Consider the following 21,591-nt stretch of genomic DNA (forward strand, 5'->3'; position numbering starts at 1 on the left):
TTTGTAAGTATGGAAAACAAACCTTTTCATCTAGTAAAAAAAATTAAGATCAAGGACTTCACTATCACGTTTATGATTTTTGGCTATCCAAACACCAAAATCTCTTCCTACTATTTATTGTTGACAATGTTTCATTCAAATACTTTCTAAAAATTTGTAACTAAATAACTGCACAGACCTTTTTTTTTCTTCACCATTTTATTAGATTAGTAAAATAAATTACTTTGAGAAAGGCACTGACGTAAACTATTTATAGATTTCAAAGATCTATTTGAATAGTCACATATTTTTAGTCTAAATGTGGTTATTTTGAAATGATACTTATATGAATAGTCATAACTTTTCAATTTAAATAGTCACACTTCCTACAATTTTTTGTTGACAATGTTTCATTTAAATATTTTCTAAAAATTTGTAACCAAATAACTGCAAAAACCTTTTTTTTTCTTCGCCTTTTTATTAGATTAGTGAAAATTTTACTTTGAAAAACGCATGGACGTAGACTATTTATAGATTTTCAAAGATCTATTTGAATAGTCACATCATTTTAGTATAATGGTAGTTATTTTAAAATGATACTTATATGAATAGTCATAACTTTTCAATTTAAATATTCACATCTTCTCAAATTAATAGTAGTTATTTTGAAATGATACTTATATGAATAGTCATAATTTTTTAATTTTAATTAATTATTTAAAATATCACATTTATAATGGTAGTATATAACTTTTTTAACAAAAAATCAATTAATATATATTTTTATGATGAAAAGGTACAACATAACATTTATTCAAAAACATTTACAATAGTTTCATATTGAAGAGATACAACATTTAATCAAAATACATCTTAATGAACAAACACAACCTTTAAAAAAAATGAGATTTCAATGAATTATTTTATTATTTTAAAAACATAATTAAAGGGATATTTTAACTGTATAATTAAATTCATTGATTTGGTGATAATGAAGTTATTTGTTTTAACCTTCGTCCAATCCCTAAAGTGATTATGTTTTTCCATTATGACCACTCAAGCGGCAGCATCAATCATTGTTATACCTTCTCTGTCGCTCATCAGTTCAGTAGGAAGAAAAATAAGAGTTGTGTATGTGTTAACGGACGTCATCTGTCTCTTTATATTGAAAGGTTTTTGTCTGGTATTTGATTAGTAGATTTTTAATACATAAGATGATTTTGAAATTCTTTCAATTTCTTTATTGACTATTCTACAATTTCCAAAATCTTTACTTGACTGATCGAAGACCTTTAATAAAATATTTTTTTTTCGGCTAAACTTTGTTTATTATTCATTATCGAGTATTACATGAAGTTGTAAAAAGGATGGACATATATGGTTTACACCCCACCCCATACATGATTACAAGTTATTGAAAATTTAGATAATTTGTCAGCACATCCATTAGCATCACGTTTGCAATATTCAAAACGCCCTCTTTCAAATTCTTGTTGCAGTCCCACAATGCTCGACTTCAGGACTTGTAGTTTTTTATTAGACTCGTTATGATCAAGGACGGACTTGAGTATTAATTAGTTTATCTCCTTCGAAAATAACGTTACGGTAACCAAGAGACAAGTATGCCTGCATGGCCAGCTTTAATAAAATATTACACACAGCATCTTCAGGTAGTTCCATTATAAAAGTTTTATTTTCAAAATTCGTGTACTAAAAAAGTATTTATAAACACCAGTGGTGAAAGACACAATTGTTCGAAGTGAAAATTCATGTATCTCTAACAACCGGCAACTATAAGATTATAGAAGAATAACCGTTTATTATTAATTTTCTAAATTGCTGTAGACCCTTGCTAAATTAATAATATGTATCCTTTGAACCAATGCAGACACTAAGATGAAAAGGTACATATTTATATATTTTGACAATTTATTTTAAACTAATGCAATTCTTAAAATGAAAAGACATAATGTTAAAATGAAAAGTTACATTTTAAATTACATTTTGATAAGTTCTTTTAAACTAGTGAAATTTTTAAGATTAAAAAAAGATATATACTTTTACATTTTGACAATTTTTTTAAACCAATACAATTCTTAAAATGAAAACACACAACCCTTAATCAAAAGTAACCTAAATGAACAAATACAACTTTTGATAAGACTTGAAATTCCTATAAAAACACAGAACCTTTGGAATTAATTGGGATTGCTATTATTAGTAGATATAATTGCTTATACGTTTATGTAATAAATTTTCTTAAGAATATTTCGTTGGAAACATTTTAGCAATACTTTTGTCTGGTATTTTTAACCTTGGCGCATAATTTTATTATGCCTTCACTAAAGTAGATAAAAAAGACATCAGAGTGAACGCCGTCGTTTTAACTGCACAGTACAGTCAGTACACTACACATGGCAGTTTCTGTTAATCTGTATGAATACATTTTGATAGCTTTCTCAGCTTAGCTTTGCCGCGAGCTTTGAAACTGGTGACCAAAGCGCACCTTCGTGTTCCAAACCCGGATTGGGTTGTGTCTTAAACTAAGGGTTTTCTCGAGTTTATCCCCAGAAAGCTCTGAAATATAGGGTTTCTCTCCTTTCCTCGCTTCATCTGCTTCGGTTTTCAGTTTTTAGTAGTCTCACACATGGCAACAACAGAAACCATAGAGGAGAAGATACCAGAAGCTGAATCTCCACGGAGACGGGGAAAATCCTGCAAGTGATGATAAGGACGATGAAGAAAAAGGAAGTAAGTCGCCGATGACTCGTTTCGGTGAGAGGCGTACAAGGATTAAAAAAGAATGTTGTCTGATTTAGCTTTGAACTGTTTTCAGTGGCTTATAAACTATCCAAGAGGAAGCCTGACGACAACCTCTTCTTACTTCACCACCATTCTTTACGCCAAGAAAGGAAAAAATGCCTCCTTTTATATAAATATATATATATACTAGGGCAAGCCCGCGGGGGATTTGGTTTCGTTAAATTTTCATTCAACATTTGTTTTTAGTTTAGAAGTTTTTATCTAATATAATGTTTTTATAACTACTTTTTGCTTTTTAATATAATATTCATTCTCATTACCGTAAACAAAAAGTTCTAATAAAACTTTTGTTTGTTTTATTTTAAATATTATAGTTTTAATTTTACTCTTATATGTTTCTTATCAATTTATTTTATATTATATTTTTTGTTAGACAGCGGTTGAGCTCTTTTTTTTTAATTCAGAATGTAACTTTTATTTTTTCTATATTTATGTTGATACAAAAAATTTATACATAGAAACTAATGTGCTCATGATTTATTGTAGTAGTGTGTATTGCATCTATTTGCAAATTATATACTTATTTTACTATAAAAGTTCATGAAAATATAATTGTTGTACTTCAATATTGATATACCTCCATTTATAATATGGTATGTTTTATACGTGATTTACAAACATGTTTAAATGGTTTGAAAACACATAATCTCAATCACGTACAATATTTTATGTAACTGTGTAAATTTACTGTCAGTGATTTCATTTTTCATAAGAAACTAAGATAAATATTAAAAATAATTTACGTGATTGAGATTAGATGTTTTCAAATCATTTTTGTTAGTGAAAACACACAATATCTTTATTTTTGAAAAAACAAATTCATGAAACATCTCTCACTTTTAAAAATGTTTATGTAGTTTTATATAAAAATATTTCAATTAATAAATATGAGTGGAAATATAAATAGAATTGGTGTCCAAGAAAAATCTCCAAAATCTCATTAAAAATTCAGACTATGTATATAATATGGAAGTATTATAATATGGTTAAAACCAAAAGGAAGTATTGCAATATTATAATACCATATAATAGCTGAGGTTCACTATCATGTTTTTTTTTTTTTACTTTCAGGTTTGGATATTTGAGAACCTCATTATATATGTTGGTTTCTATGATTTTTCTAGACAATATTACATTGTGTTTTGTTCCTTGTATAAGGAGGACGCACCATCTGATGTAACAAAACTCATGATTTGTTCTTGTTTCCTTCAGAGCTCATATTATACCATTGATAAGATTCTAGGTTTATTAATCAGTTTTTTTTCTTTTATTAATTAGAGAAATTAAAATTATAACAATGAATGAATTAATTAATATTTGAAAAACTTTAATGTATAAATATTCTTTAGTTTCGACTTCCGAGTTAGATTTTTTGGACTAAATGGATATTTATCTGTATTGTGTATGTATTCCTACCAAAAAGTATTTTATATTTGAAACTATATTTCTCTTTCGTGGTCCCTAAACTTCGTAATCATAATTTCTTCTTTTTTTTTTGAAACACAGAGGTTAAAATGTTGAAGGCTATTTTTTGTGTATTGGTCCAGTAATGTTAATCAAGAATTAGTAAACCAATATTTAGGAAAATAGAGTCAAGCCCAAATACTTATAAGCTAAGTTATACTTATAAGCTAAGTTACAATTATAAAGAAGTGAGTGATACTGTCTAATACAGAACTAAGTACAACGTCACATATTACAAAATTATGATGAAATTTTTTTGACCTTAAGACATTAAGTTGAAAATTGTTATTGTACTTACCACTTTCTTTAAAACTAAATGAAACCCTTGTTTAGGCCTTCTGTGATTCTATCCTCTTGTAATGTCTATCTCCTTAAAGCAAAGAAGATTAGACTTATTATAAAAAAAAAAGGTAAATAAAGTTTGGAATATAGTAAATAGTAATGGATAAAAATATTACATTATATCGCAGGTCTTTAGATACAAAAAAAAATCTTTCGAAATCCTTGATCGTGGCCACTAAGTAAAAAAAAAAAATAGAAAAGATCACACTATTAGTTATATTTTATTTTGAACAAAGGCATGGAAATCATAACTTGAGAATCAAGGTCGATGTCATTCAAGAAGTCAAGCTCTCAGCTTCCTTCAGTATTTGCAGCTGCCACCTCTGTTCTCCAACTCTGACCACACTGTACATGTAAACGAAGAGTAGCAGAAATGGCAAAGCTTGTCTATTTTTGGTAGGCCCATAAATCTGTTTGGTAATGATGGAAGTGCTGATGAGAAGTTGAGATGAATCTTAGAAAACCTATTCAGCCACACCTTTAAAGCTATATCACCTGGTGACATTGCTGATCATGCACCCATGCGATACATCTTGCTACCTTATCTGCAAGTAGTTAATATAGAAGCGTTAAAAAGCAAGAAACTGTTGTTTGAAGCTAATAAATATAAACTCTTTTAACTGTCAAAAATATAGTTTGAAGCCTTTTTGTAGTATATGGAGTTAAATGCATATTAGCTTTCAAATTTTGTAGAGAAAAACACATGGGAAAAGTAAAAATGTAAAGACTTATATCGCTTATGCGTGCATCCTGGGCCTGGCCCATGTGACCATAATCATGTTATTTTGATCAACCCCAAATACATGATGTTAAGGGAAAAGGTGAATCAATAATATAATCTTAAGTCAATTACAGTGTCTAGTGGGCATGAATTGACATTTGCGATGAAAATGATATGTTAAGCAACACTCAATAGGAGAAAAATAGATAAACACATAAACTTATTGAATTTATTGGTGAAATGGTCATAGTAAGGGTTGAAAGAATGTTCCCGACGGTAAGAAACCAAGAGTAAACCAGAGCATATTTTTATCATTCATATACATGAACAATGGATACTTGTAAAAACAACGGAAAAGGAGCTCAAACTTCAGTGTTTTCTCTATGTGATCAACTTGTTGTTTGATGGATTATAACATATTGACATCAAAGAAAATGATCAACTGATATGCAACTTTTTAAAATGCAGAAGAGTGTTGATCAAATTACCTCCATAGTCTTTGTACACTGGATCAACATAAGAGTTCAGAAGCACAAACAGAAGAACATGAATCCTGAAAAAAAAAAGAACTCCTGAACACTTGCAAGAACCAGGACACATCAATTTCACAATCATATACTTATACTCTCCCTCAGATCTACATTTCTTTTCTAATAAATTAACCAAAATCAAAAAAATAATTTAAACAATAAGCTCAGCTATTTAGCATTCGAACAGTAAGCATCATTTTCTTGGCGAATGATAAAGAGGACATATGAAATTATGAAGACGTATGCTAAATGTATAGATCAGCAGAAGAACAGCTGAAGATGTTTATATAGCGGTAAGAGAGTTAATGATCAACACCATGAACTAATGGAAAAGCATATTCAGCTCCATACATCACAATCAATCCTTTATCTATTGAATCATTTATCAAGAGTTGAAGGCGATGGACTTTTAGGACGCAAACCTTTTGAATCAAGAAGGAGCATGTCCAATCCCATCAGTTATCCTCCCCCTCGGGTTTCCCAGAATCGCAGAAGACGCGAGAGGACCGTACCGGAACAATGACTGGTGCTAACATCAGAAAAAAGGTCTGGTAAGCCACCATTGTTGCAGTTTGTGTTGTAAGAAAGTTTAGTAAAAGATATATGAAGAGAGGATGAGATCGATGAGGGAAACACTGACCTATTTATACTCGCAGGTCCACCGACTCAACCAACCAAGCTAAGCCTGTATTCAAAGCCACGATAACTCTGACCGTTTCAGATTCAGTGTGAAGTTCAGAGGTCGCCTCTGAGCAGAGAAGAGAGATGAACACGATTAGGGTTTAATTTGTTGGGCTATCGGGCTTTAGACCATAAAACGTCGAAATGTTAGTGTCATCAGAAGCCCAAATCAAGCAACAACAAAATTAATGTAACAACGCGGATTGAAACGTGGGCACGTGTCGTAATGATATGAACTGAGACTTATCTAGCTGACATCCTATATGGTTTTATGAGAGTGAAGAAAACACACTTTTATAATAATAGAAGATAGATAATAGATTTTTTTTGGCCTCCTTTTATATTATTTCTCTCTGTTTATATCATCTTGGAAATTTTAATGTTATCTCTCTCTTTGCATGATTGGGGTTGTGTCTTTGCAGGCGAAGATGCTTAAGAGAAACATTGGTCTATTTTCTGGTTTTGTATGGTCGGTGAGAAGAAATATCTACTAGTAGATATTTAAGTTTGTGTGATGATCGGCCTTGTTCTGAGAGCTGTGTTTAAAATGTTCTTCAGGAAGAGAAGCAAAAACCAAGAGCAAAGGAGAAGCTTAAGAAATGTATCAAAGAGAAGCTAATTGATTTCTGTGATGTGCTTGACATACCAATAAACAAATATAATGTGAAAAAGGTTAGTGATAAGAAAATTTGGTTAGAGTCAGACTATCTATTTGTGTCTTAATGAATCTTAAATTAATACATCTTTTCTGATACTTTTAGGAAGAACTTGTCGTAACTGTGATTGAGTTTTTGGTAAATCCTAAGGCAACAAGGGATATTGTACTTGCTCATAGTGAAAAGGTACTCTTAACTTAGCAGCTGAATCTGATTACTGTTGAAAATTGTCTGTTTATTGAAGTCTTTCTTTTTTCATTCTTTGAATGTAATCTCTGAGTTTCCGAAAGTAAAATGTTTTAGATTTTTTACTTGTTCCACAAAGATAGATTTTCTATATGTTTAAGGTACTTTTTTATACTTTTAAGAAACATTAAATGAAAATATTTGAATTGATTAAATTTCATTGGTAAAAATTTATTGGAAAGTGTATAATAAAATAAAAAAAAATTTAAATTATAAATGTTTATTAAATTTTTAATAAGCGTGAACAGATGTAATATAATATAGGAGACTAAAAAACGGAAGAAGAGCACACCCAAAAATGTGACTTGTGGAGAATCATCAGATGGCCAAGGTTTGTAATTGTTGACCTGATTTGTTTATTTTAGCTCATTTTCTAGGTTTTTAGTCAAGTTTGTTGTGACTCGAACCCTGGAGTCTTTACGATACCAGTAGCTTCGTCTGGGCTTTCCCTTATCAATTCTTGAACTCATAACTTTACCTAGGAAGCTTACCTTATACATTGATTCTCTTGTATGTCATAATTTATAAGTTGCACTTACAGCTTCCATTTGGTTTGGGGTAAAGATGAAGCAATGTATAGTACTCGATAATAGCGATTCCAAGATAAGTTTCCTGTTGCTTAGTATTCCCCATTTAGCTCCTTGTGTGATTAGGCTTTGGATTTTGTTTTTCATTTTCATGTTTAGTTCTCTGGAAGAAAGGTTCTGAGCATTTTCATGAATATCCTTCCTCTTTATGTCTTTGGTTGAGTTGATTTTTAAGCCTTTTAAAAGCCCTGCGTAAACATCCACTGCGTGTGTGTCTGTTTGATATTTCAGAGGAGAAAGCAGACGGGAAAGAAGCAAGAACAGCCATCTGAAACTGAAGAGGAACTAATGACTCTCATGGAGAAGATGATGCAGCTCCAGAGAACGAAAACGGCGGAAACGACGATACTGAAACTGAAGATGAGAAAGATAAAGCTAGGGAGAAAAAGTCAACCGATAAGAAAATCCCATTAAAAGGAACTACTAAAAAGGAGAAACCAGCACCTGAAGAGGAGAAATCTCTTAAAGGTTCTGCAAAATCTGGTCGAAAGTCCTCCAAACAAGTTGATAAAGACGATTCCTCTCAAGAGAAAGGCAAGAAACAGACACAGGCAAATGGATCCAAAGGTCAAGGTTTGAAACTATTTCTCAGCTCTGCTATATTTCATATCAATTGTTTACTGAATGTTTCTTTCACTGATTGTGGGAGCGTACAGGAAAAACCAGTAAGAAAGGCAAAAGAGAACCCACCACAAAAGAAATGCATGTAGTGGTGGCCAAGATTCTGAAGGAAGTTGACTTCAATACGGTAAGACACAATATATTGAGACTTAAAACATATTATATACAAAGGTTTACCAAAACTTTAAACTTAAAAGACATTCTGATCTTTGTTTCAAAACAGGCAACTCTATCTGATATTCTGCGGAAGCTTGGTATGTTTTCCCTTTTCTCAGTTCATAAATGTTTTATATTTGCAGGGAATGAATGTTTTTTCCATTGAAGTTTTTATTTGTTAATTTGATGTTTGTCATAATATCAGGGAACCATTTCGGAGTTGATCTTATGCATAGAAAAACAGAGGTGAGGGATATCATCACAGATGCCATTAATGAAATGAGTGATGAAGATGATGGAGAGGAAAACACAGAGGATAAAGTTGAGAAATACAAAGAAGACGGTTTGACTATGTGTTTAAACATAGGTTGATTTACATAACGGGATATATGTTTGTATTATAGTGTATTAATCATCTAGCCTGAGGTTCTTACTTCAACTTCTGTAGCTCTTAAGCTTCTAACTTATTATTATTATTGATTGTATGATGATATTTGGTGGATTTGATTTAATAGAGATGTTTTTCAGGATTTCAAATTTCTTCCTTGCTACAATCTTCGGATCTAATGAATAATAATTATTACATAATCACTTCAATCTCTGCTATGGTTTCCAAACCTAGGTAACTTAACTATCTCTGACATGGATTATTTAAAGGGAATTTGCCGTAGATATACGAATTATGAAATGATATTAGGTAAACGGACATGGAAACTGTACGTTCTTGATTAATACGAGTATGCCACTATATTTAGACTTAGGTGTAGTACTGACCAAACCGGTACTTATCTGTGACACTAGTACTAGTGTATCCCATCTTTACTGCTACTATTTTGTCTCTCTCCTTGTTATAAACTTAATCTGAAGTATAGATTTGCTTGACAAAAAAAAAAATTCTCCCATGAAATAAAAAAAAATCCTCCACCCATCCTCTTCCTTTTCTTTTATCTGTAGCCATTATTACACACATCAAAACTGTAAAAACTTATCTATAGCCATTATTAGACTAAGCTCCTCCTCTTTCTTCTTTACTAACATTTTTCTGTCTCAGCCTCTCAATTTTTTTCTTCCATCTCTGAATGTTTTTTTTTTTCCATCTCATGTTAAAACTCTCTGAAATCTTCATATCTCATTTTTCTTCTCACATTTATCTGATAGTCTGTAACTATGATCTCTTAAGGGAAAACTTCACGATGGGGAAAAATAGATGTGGTGTGTATTTCTAGCAGTTGAAAATAGATGTGAAGCGTTTTCCACTCTTTCTTTTTCTTTGTTTCTTCTCCGTTCTGTTTCCAGAGCAACACGAGGACAACAAAACTTGAGTTTTTGGGGGTTTAATTTTTTTCAGAAGAATCAGAACAATGAAAAAACAGATTTGAGTATTCTTGAATCTTTAGTGGAAAAGATATGGTTTATCTTGTGAGTTATCTCTATAAGTAACTAGGGCAAATCCGCGCTACACGCGGAATTCAATATATCAGTCTTTATGAAATATATAATTTTGTGTAAATTTTCTTTTATGTTTAGTTGGTTGTAAGTGCGATTATGTTAAGAGAATGAGATTGACTTTTCAATTACCATAATTGTTTTTTTATGTCAGAGTATCTAATACCGTGAAAAATAAAGTTTTAACTTTGAGGTAATCTTAGTCACTAAAAATATATTTGTAGTTGTTTAGGACAATGTTATTGCTACTATAGTACTTGTTGTTGTTTTTTTTATATTTATGTTAGGATTTATTTTTGTTTTATATTATGTCAGTAATTTGCTAGAGATAAACTAAATCAAATGTAAAACACACCAAATAAACGGAAGAATAGTATGCTTTGATGATTATATATTTATACTTACATAAAATTTTAAACTGGCTATAGAATATTATGCACAAACAAAACTTATATACCCATATATTATTATATACAAAAATATTATAAATCAGCAAAATACATATTAAACTAACTATTATTTTAAAATTATTTTATTACCCTATAGTACAGGTTAGTTAATAGAATAACTATATATATTTTTTGATATTTATATTAATATTCTTTGTAAATCTAAAATATGAATATATTAACATCTCAAATTAATAGTAAAAGAAGACCTTTCTTATAAATTATTTCATCTAATCTTTAAATATTAAAACTAAGAATATATTTATAAAATAGTGATAATAATATTTCTGAAGTTCAAAACATAACTTTTAAAAAATTAAGTAAAATAATTAAGGGGCCCCAATAATTAATGTACACAAATTTAAATTTTTTTATAAAACTAAAATTATCTAGTTTGTGATATAAATATAATTTCTATCTAAATATTTTTTTGAGGATAATATTGCACTCTAAACTAAACCCGGTTAATATGAATTGCACTCGCATCCAAAATGTGCAATTTTTCTATATATTTGTTTTAGTTTCAAAATCATAATAATCCCCGTATAATACACTACATCTATTTATTATTATTTTTTTTCCCTCAAACTAAAAACTAAAACATATTATAAGCACATCTTTTCTTTTTTAGTCTAATCCACTATTACAATATGTAACAGAAATCGAGTACTATTTTCTATCTGTACACATAGTGTTTAATATATATGCTTAAATATCATATACAATCAATACTAAAAACACATAATCTCTGAAAAAGAATACTTTTCAATGATCTAAAAAAAAAAACTTTTGGATGTTTTAAAGATACATAAGCAGAACGAACCTGATGTCAGGCGGCGTCGGTAATGTTAAATGCGCTCGTGACTGAGCAAGGATGACGACGTCTTATGTTACTCTACTATCTGCTTGTTACTCCAGCCTTTCTTCTGTTTTATCACTTGACCATAACTAAAAATTGTTTTAAAAAGATCTTAGAGTATTGTCAGGATATGTAATGGCTGCGATGGATTTCTCTATATATATATAAGCGCTTATTGATGTGCATTAAAGTGTAAGTTACATACTACTTGTATGTATAGAAATGCGAAGAGATATATTCATTTAACAAAATGATGTATTTTGAATGCAGGGACACGTGGCGCGACGACAGCCTTCGACTTTCTGATGTGGCATCCTATGTGGATGGCATAGGAGTGAAGAAAACTCTTCTTTATATATATAGTTTGTATGTATGAAAATGCGAAGAGATATATTCATTTAACAAAGTGATGTATTTTGAATGCAGGGACACGTGGCGCGACGACAGCCTTCGACTTTCTGACGTGGCATCCTATGTGGATAGCTTAGGAGTGAATAAAACTCTTCTTTATATATATAGATAGATGGGGTTTTACTTTCTCCTCTATATATTAATAGAGAAACATTTAAAAGTTATAACACATAGTTGTACTAATTAAAAAAATGCCATGTTGAGTTGTTACGTAATTAGAATACTAATTTTGCTTACGTGGCGACTTGAGAATCAATTGAGAATTTTGTTAGTCCAAAATTAAATTTCTATGGAATCCCCTATATATTAATAGAGAAACATTTAAAAAGTTATAACTTGTAGTTTGTACTAATTAAAAAAATGTCATGCTGAGTTGTCACGTAATTAGAATGACAGTTTTACTTACGTGGCGGCTTGAGAATCAATTGAGAATTTTGTTAGTCCAAAATTAAATTGCTAGGGAATCACTTATATATTAATTGAGAAACATTACAACATTGTTTTGTAGTCACATGTCACCATGAGAATAAGCTTTTTGAGTGTTATTGTACAACTCCAACCAGTCCTTGTTCAATAGTGAAAAATGTTTTTAAAAGACTGTCAATCTTAAAAACACATGCATTTCTTTAAGGTGACAACACTTTTTTTGGATCAGTTTCTATTCAATTAGCCAAATTATATAACCTAAGTACTCCACCCGAGTATGGCAAAATTTGAACACGAGCTTTTTGTGCTAACGCATTGAGTTGAGAACTAAAATCTGATACAAATTCATTTTTTTCCATTTTCAAGTTCTTAAATTTTGATTTGAAAACAATCATCATTGAACTCTTAGCCTTCTCAATTTCTTGTAATTGCAGAATATTCCATGCCTCTTTTGCATTCTTGCATCTTTGAATCAAACGAGTTGCTTTTTTTGATTGATGTAAAAATAATAAATAAAACTTTTGCGAAATACCTTGACATCTCCCTTTCACGTTTTGTACATTTAGTCAATGGTTTGTTGACTACAACACCATCTTTATCTACTATCTTGGAAACTTCATAGCCATCTTCCACTGATGGCCAAACATCCATATCAATACTTTCCAAGTTTGTCTTCATCATCACATTCCAATGCCCATAGTCTTCAGGATCAAGCACAAATTCATGTACAATATTATTCATCTTGCCTTCAGGATCATACCAGTGACTTAGGTGACCTGCTCTGATACCAATTGAAAGTGCAAAATGGGTCTGATATAGAGTCGTACGAGTATTGTGTGAAGAAGTACTATGACATATATGAACACAAAAGAACAGCTTCCATTGAGTCTCTGCACCTATCCCGCTTTCTAAACTCTGGTTTGTTCGCGTAACCCAGGATTTGGCTCAGGATTGCCCATTGTTAATTCCAGGGTTTCTCTGAATTTGAAAGTTATCACTTAGTAGGTTTCCATACCAAGGCTCAATCCAATTAAGTCCGTAGCGTCTACCAATTCCGCCATATCCCCCTTTTTGCTTTGAGATTAGGCCCATAGTCTTCAGGATCAAGCACAAATTCATGTACAATATTATTCATCTTGCCTTCAGGATCATACCAGTGACTTAGGTGACCTTCTCTGATACCAATTGAAAGTGCAAAATGGGTCTGATATAGAGTCGTACGAGTATTGTGTGAAGAAGTACTATGACATATATGAACACAAAAAAAATCACAACGTCTTTACTAGATTTTTTCCAAGTAAACTTACAAGTCTTACTTAATCAGGATAATACTAGTCTCACCCGTTTCTATGATCGAACATATGATCCAAGAAACTCTATCTCCTTAGCCCTTTTATGTTTCACTCACCATACCAGTAATAAAACCCTTTTTGCTAAGAATACTTTTCTTTGAGTTAATCTCATACAAAGTTCTCCAACTTAGTTATACTAGATAGATTTCGTGGCTCTCTTCCCCGAGTAAAGATCTTCAAATCTCTTTGTTCATATTAGTTTTGCCTATATTAATGTTTTATAATTTTAATAGCCGAAATTGATCACAGCGACAGACACCCTACCGAACAAGGACATTCTTTCAAGAGAATCCCGAGGTCACGCAGTGGACTGATTAGGCGTTTGCACACACCAATTAACATAATGTGCCAACAATACCACAATCGAATGGTATGTCATTGTAGCATTTTAAGATCGAATCCACAAGGAACTAATGATCTATAACACCAAGAATATACAAGCTTCCTTAATCTAAGCAAACAAGAAGATGAATGATTTGTAACAAACTAATATCCTAGAAATATAAACAAGGTGATCTCAAATCCAATCAAGAAATAAGTGCAAAAATTCAATAAAATGCTAAGAATGGATCCATGAGCAATGATAATTGATATAAGGTGATCAAAGTTCAATCTAGGATGTTCAAACAAAACAATCAACAAGTCTATAGGTCTAGATCTCATTCAATATAGATTAATCCACTGTCGTGGCAAAAACCTATATGCTAATTATGAATTAAACATCAACTGTCGTTGGCTAAAGCAATCAAGCATGCATGAATCACAAGTCTACTAACCACTTAAACATCTCGGACATCAACTGTCGTTGGCCGAATATGTAAAATACAATACTAAGCTCATTCAAACATTTTAACAAACACCTTTCGGGTGTAAAATAGCTTAAGGTCTAGATGAGAGTGACCAAGTCTAATATAGCATTAAATACACTTATCAAGCATAGAACAATGTTAATCAAGCCATAAACATCCTAAATATCCACCTAATCACCCTAATCTATCCAACCCATGAATCACAAGGTCACTACTCACTAATTTCCATGAGAAATCTTAAACCCATGTAAGGATCAAGGCTAATCATGTTAATGAGCAAGAGAAACAAAAATATAAGATGAAGTACTTCCTTAGATTATCAAAAGATTCAAGCTTTTACAAGTTTAGACAAAGTTCTTGAGAGAAAATGAGATAAGTCCCAACTTGGGGATTACATGAGTATTTATATGGTCTTTGGAAAACCTAATGGTTTCCATATAAAAGTCTAAAATGCCCTTTAAAAATGTTGATTTTCGGCCAAGGTAAAGACGCGACCTGGGTAGATGCCATGGTCGCAACCCGCGTCAGCCAACCCGCGCCAGCTCCTCGTCCAGCTTCCTCTTCTCGCGCCCGGGTAAGGGAACCCGAGTTGGTACAACCCGCGTCAGGGTTGATATGCCTCTAGTAAATCGATCATAATTCCTTCAATACAGCTCCAAATGACTTGAAACCACTTCCATTAGAGTGATAACTCAATTTCCAACGTCACCCCAAAACATGAGCTTCAAAAGATATCTTTAAGGTCTGCATCCATGTTCATCTTTCACCCTTTTGCACCACAAATGTCTCTAAACACCTCCAAAAACTCCATAGCACACTCCAGCCCCTAATAAAGACCCATGTAATGCAAAATGGACCCTAAAGATGCCTAATTCCTAATCTACATGATCATTATGTACAAGAAATGATGGATAAAACCATGTAAATATGCAAGATATCCACTCCCCCATACTAGTCCTTTTACTTGTCCTCAAGTAAACTTTTCAAAAGCTCAAGAAAGAGAAATATAAAAATGGGAGCTTATAATCAAAAGAGACACTTACAACACTCAACTTGACATCCTAAGGAAACATAGCAAATAGCATGAGCACACTCTCTTATTATACTCTAGCTTCTCAAGGCCTATCAATACTCTTATGCCTCTACACAAGATGCAATGCTTATCAACCAACAAGTCCTTTTTTTACCAGCCCTCACATTGATTCACACACACACACACACAAAGTGAATTCTCACAAATGGGCACATGATCTCAATCATTTGGCTAAGTAAGTAAATGGTCTAATGTGAATGAAGAGGAGGGTTCAAATGCATCATTTCAAGGTGGTTATCACTCAAGAACAAGGAGTTTGATCATTATGCAAAATTTATCAAGACTAGAAGCAATTCATGCATACATAGATCCATTCTCATCATTCTACCATTTTCCTAAGTGAGTACAAGTTCTACCCTTTTCATCCCCATCCTAAAACCAAAATAGCACCCACTCACATCACTCACCCAATGAACAACTCTCTTTTTCTTTTGACTCAACCAACTAGGGACTTTTATTCACTTTTTACAACACTTAGCTCTAAATCTTTCTCATTTCCCTTCCCACCTTCTCATTGATTCTCTTTTCTTTCTCTTTTTTTTTTTAATTTTAAAGGGGAAGGTTCCTTTGTACACAATCTAGAGCTCCATTCTTTTCTTTTTTCCCTAGGGTTTTTCTCTTCTCATGACACTCTTTTGTTCATATTTCTCATCTTTCTCACTTCCCAAACCCAATATATTAACATTTAGAACACACAAACCCACTCACCATCCCAAATGCTAGCTCAAATGAAGTTCTTATGCTAGCAAGAGATGAGAACAAATCTATGTCGCCTCTAATACTCTCAAGATTTTGCACATGACAAGCTATCAAAAGAGGCCTCACTTATGCAAATCAATGTTTGGTCTCAAAGAATGGCTAGGGTTCAAGGGTGGAAGTGTCATTTGGATTAACAAGGGTAATGAATGGAAAAAGATAACCCAAATGTGTATGAGATCCATGATCAAGTATGAAAGTGTCCATATGCAAGAGAGATTAAGTTCATTCAAGTCTAGATTCAGGTTGGAGCTGGTTTCAAAAACAATGCCAATATCAAGCAGGCAAACATGTTTCAAGAAGAGTTTTCAAGGCTCGAAGCATGCAAGGCTTTCAAGAGATGTTTAATCTACTTGATATGTTTAGCTAGAGTGTCAATTTCAGTGCAAGACAAGTTACAAGGCATTTTTAACTGCTGCTCCATATGCAAGTGAATGCAACATCTATGCTCTAGACTCAATCCTGAGGATGCAAATGATGCAACTAAAAGCTTCTTTTTGTGTTTTTCAAAATTTTCAAATTTTTTTTTTTTGGTTTTTCTATGTATATATGTATGTACAATGCAATGCATGAGACTCCTAATCATCAAAACAAACATGATCAAATACTTGGTACATCCCCCTAACTTAAGTCACACAGTCTCTGTGTGATTAAGAGAAAAGGAGATACCAAAAATATGAGAAAAGCAAATGGTATCTACAATGAAAGGTTGGAGTGGTACCTCAAATGGAGACTGGGGTGTGATAATGGGTGTTTAGAGTAGCAATGCTTGGCAGCCTTTCCTCTCTTATTGGCTCTAGACTCAACCTGAAAGACCTCAACCATACTTATTAAACAACCTAAAAGAAAGAAAGATAAAGAAATATATACAATGGATAAACATGGGGCTTCTTCCCAAGTGAGCTTGTTTTAAGTCTCTAGCTTGACTTTGTGTGCTTGCTAATCATAAGTATCAAAAGGTTGAGCCAATGCACCTTTGGTCCTTCTCCTACAAGAACAAGGAACCAAGTATGCAAATGAGCACACTACTGTCCATAAAAATAGACAGATTTTTCCTCAAAGAGCTTCACTAAAGATGTGGCATGAATTATGAAATGTTCCTTGAGGTTCAGATGATCATGAGAATCAAAAGCATTTGGGGGAAACACAAGAAGTTTTAACAAAGTAGTCAACTATATCTCCATCAATCAAATAAAACACAATGTTCTCATTCTCATGAAAGTTTTTGACAAGGGAGATTTCTATCTCAAGCAAGAGCCTATCAACATCAAGTTCATCCCCTAAATCAGCAAGTTCAAGAAGAGACCTAGGTTCATCAAGCATCAAAAATTCAGATTCAAGATCAATGGAAGCACAAAGATAGTTCTTGACAAAACAAACTTCAATATGATCTCTAGCAAGCTTTTCTACTCTCAAGTCATCTAGTTTTTAGTTTCACATATTAGATCAAGAAATTCATTGATGAGCACATGAGAATTCAAATTAGAGGCAATCTCTTCAACACATGGCAAGCAAATATCCTCAAAATGAAGTTCCAAAGTCAAATTGCATATACCTTCTAGTTGGGTTGGTGGAACCCAATAAAATACCTCTTTGAGCTGTTGAGCCATTCTTATCTCAATGCTTATGAGCTCTCTTCCTTCTAGTGTTGCCCGATATGACATAAGATTTAGCCTAAGCATGACTGCCATGTCCTCCCTTGTCAACATTGGGTTCTCTTTGCAAAGCTCATCCGCCTTTACACTTTGTTCTGGTGTGAGTATACTTTCATCAAATGGCTCCTCCACATTGACTCATCATCATCAATATGATCTTAAGTGTGTTTTCCTCTTCTTGTGGCCAAACAAAATGGCTTGCTGCCATCACTGCAAATAGCAAAAAACTAGAATAAATGGTTAGTAGCTATACAAAAGCAAAATAAAGCATAAGAAAATAAAGCTTAATCTCAAGAAAGTTTGAAATCCTAGTGACAAATCTACTTAGTTCCCCGGCAACGGCGCCAAATTGATTAGGCGTTTAAGCACACACCAATTAACCTAATATGCCAACAATACCACAATCGAATGGTATGTCATTGTAGCATTTTAGGATCAAATCCACAAGGAACAAATGATCTATAACACCAAGAATATACAAGCTTCCTTAATCTAAGCAAACAAGAAGATGAATGATTTGTAACAAACTAATATCCTAGAAATATAAACAAGGTGATCTCAAATCCAATCAAGAAATAAGTGCAAGAATTCAACCAAATGCTAAGGATGTATCCATGGGCAATGATAATTGATATAAGGTGATCAAGGTTCAATCTAGGATGTTCAAACAAAACAATCAACAAGTCTATAGGTCGAGATCTCATTCAATATAGATTAATCCACTGTCGTGGCAAAAACCCCTATGTTAATCATGAATTAAACATCAACTGTCGTTGGCTAAAGCAATCAAGCATGCATGAATCACAAGTCTACTAACCACTTAAACATCTCGGACATCAACTATCGTTGGCCGAATATGTAAAAGACAATACTAAGCTCATTCAAGCATTTTAACAAACACTTTTCGGGCGTAAAATAGCTTAAAGTCTAGATGAGAGTGATCAAGTCTAATCTAGCATTAAGTACACTTATCAAGCATAGAACAATGTTAATCAAACCATAAACATCCTAAATATCCACCTAATCACCCTAATCTATCCAACCCATGAATCACAAGGTCACTACTCATTAATTTCCATGAGAAACCTTAAACCCATGTAAGGATCAAGGCTAATCATGTTAATGAGCAAGAGAAACACAAATATAAGATGAAATACTTCCTTAGATTATCAAAAGATTCAAACTTTTACAAGTTTAGACAAAGTTCTTGAGAGAAAATGAGATAAATCCCAACTTGGGGATTACAAGAGTATTTATATGGTTTTTGGAAAACCTAATAGTTTCCATAGAAAAGTCTAGAATGCCCTTTAAAAATGTTGATTTTCGGCCAAGGTAAAGACGCGACCTGGGTAGATGCCATGGTCGCAACCCGCGCCAGCTCCTTGTCCAGCTTCCTCTTCTCGCGCCCGGGTAAGGGAACCCAAGTTGGTACAACCCGCATCAGGGTTGATATGCCTCTAGTAAATCGATCATAACTCCTCCAATACAGCTCCAAATGACTTGAAACCACTTCCATTAGAAAGATAACTCAATTTCTCACGTCATCCCAAAACATGAGCTTCAAAAGATATCTTTAAGGTCTGCATCCATGTTCATCTTTCACCCTTTTGTACCACAAATGTCTCTAAACACCTCCAAAAACTCCATAGCACACTCTAGCCCCTAATAAAGACCCATGTAATGTAAAATGGACCCTAAAAATGCCTAATTCCTAATCTACATGATCATTATGTACAAGAAATAATGTTAAAACCATGTAAATATGCAAGATTTCATGGACACGTAAAAGTGATATTCGGGCTCATGTTTCGTTTTCCTCCATAATTTTGTTGAAATGTAACGGATCCTGATTTTCTCTCGTTTTGTTCAACCATTAAAATTATCAACTTCAAAACATTTTTAATACAAAATTGGTTTAAACTTACCCAAGCCCGGAAGCTTTATATCAGTGGGATGGTAACTTGATTCCTTTCTGGTCAAACTCTGAGGTCGACTCATTTTTTTTTAATTAGATCAGTATGCTCCAAAGTTTGCACTTGAATTCTTAACGTCTTACTATACTTACAACTTATACACCAAAGCATGAATGTATATGTTTATGTTTTGGTGTTACGCATTTAGTTGTGGACTTGGCTGTTGGATGTTCATATCATTACAGCTCATTAATAGAGTATAAGATAATACCATGCATATCTATCAAAATTGAATTTGACATATACGTCAGACTCGGAGATATATAGAAAATACTTTAGTTACCGGTACTAATATTACTCAAGAAATTATTTTGTTGCCGATTTAATTTGGATCAACAAAATAACAAAATGTTTTTAATTGAATCAAAAAAGGAAAACTAAATGTTTGATTTTTTAAAATTATTAAATTTATATTAAAGTTTCATATAAACATAATTATGATTAAAATTACAGTGAAAAGATTAGGATAATAATCATCTAATTCTAAAATTAATATTTTAACTATTAGACATTAATTATACAAAACTTCTTGCAAGGCAGCGTAAGTGCAAATAAAAACTTTTCTTTTCGTTTGATATTTTGCATTTCGGATCAAATTTTTAAATTTTGATGAAAACAGTAAGTTATCATGGTTCCCATTTTTTCTGTCATCAACATAAACAGACTCAATTAATACTATGCAAACCACACCGGTAACTCAGAATCCATATGATTGACGAGAGACGGTTGTTTTCTTGCATTACGTGCCAGACTGTCCGCTCTTGTATTATGTGTTCTTTGTTCATGGATGATTTCCGAGTGATTAAAACTCTCTTTCAATTGTTGAATATCTTCTAGATAAGTTGCAAATGAAGACCATTCTGCTGGTTTTGAAACCATATTCACCAATGGAGAACAATCCGTTGCAAACGTCACATGAAACTCTTAAATTGATCATACTTTCGCCCAAATAAGGACTTCTATCTCTTAATGAAGAAGAGAGATGCTGGCTTTCGTGTTCCTTGCTCCTATCAAGCCGTTGAAACCTTCTAATGTACTATACCAACCTTGTCATGAGAAAGGATCTTGGTATTTCCAAGACCCATCTGTAAATCACCTTCGACCCGATATGTTGGGCAAATTATCTGAACCTCATTCCTTATGTTGGGCGACCCTTTGTGAAAGACTTCTATGTGCTTCAATCCAAATCCTTGATTTAATTTCTGCCAATTGCAAGGTTTCTCTGGGATCATAATTGATATTACTGAAAACCATATTGTTTCTACCTTTCCAAATGTACCATAAAATCCAAGCAAATTGATGAGTAGTCTCTCGCGGGGACACCCTCCAAAACAAATGATCATATTTGCAAAAATTGATTACGTAGGAAAAACAGTTATATTCGATGGGATCTGTGAGAGAACCCAAACTTGGACTGACGGGGGCATTCAAAGAACACATTGTGTATCCCCTTGAATCCCTATCGCCCGTAAACTGTCCTTTACCGAAATATATCTTGAAACTATTTGCCACACAAAAATGCTTCTTAGGTGGAAACTTAAATTTCCAACAAAAAG

General features: G+C 32.7%; 2 long non-coding RNA genes and 1 pseudogene across 5 annotated transcripts; 1 reads left to right on the forward strand and 2 right to left on the reverse strand.

Annotated features, from left to right (window-relative positions):
• Positions 1-4,620: 4,620 nt before the first annotated feature.
• LOC111203287 lies at positions 4,621-6,745 on the reverse strand. Of its 2 annotated transcripts, XR_002656052.2 has the most exons (5): positions 6,500-6,745; positions 6,282-6,388; positions 5,818-5,882; positions 4,725-5,153; positions 4,621-4,636 (listed from the first exon to the last, which is right to left on the reverse strand). It is a non-coding gene; the product is annotated as an uncharacterized LOC111203287 (long non-coding RNA). The 2 variants fall into 2 exon arrangements; XR_002656051.2 differs by lacking the exon at positions 4,621-4,636 and having other exon boundaries at positions 4,682-5,153; positions 6,500-6,743.
• A 59-nt stretch (positions 6,746-6,804) lies between these two features.
• Positions 6,805-9,336, forward strand: LOC111203286 (annotated as a pseudogene).
• A 339-nt stretch (positions 9,337-9,675) lies between these two features.
• LOC125591600 lies at positions 9,676-20,122 on the reverse strand. Of its 3 annotated transcripts, XR_007327685.1 has the most exons (4): positions 17,963-20,122; positions 17,129-17,395; positions 11,525-11,649; positions 9,676-10,092 (listed from the first exon to the last, which is right to left on the reverse strand). It is a non-coding gene; the product is annotated as an uncharacterized LOC125591600 (long non-coding RNA). The 3 variants fall into 3 exon arrangements; XR_007327684.1 differs by having other exon boundaries at positions 17,129-20,122; XR_007327686.1 differs by lacking the exon at positions 11,525-11,649 and having other exon boundaries at positions 17,129-20,122.
• Positions 20,123-21,591: the final 1,469 nt, after the last annotated feature.

Source organism: Brassica napus, chromosome C8 (assembly GCF_020379485.1).
Source record: "Brassica napus cultivar Da-Ae chromosome C8, Da-Ae, whole genome shotgun sequence".
NCBI classification, from domain to species: Eukaryota; Viridiplantae; Streptophyta; class Magnoliopsida; order Brassicales; family Brassicaceae; genus Brassica; species Brassica napus.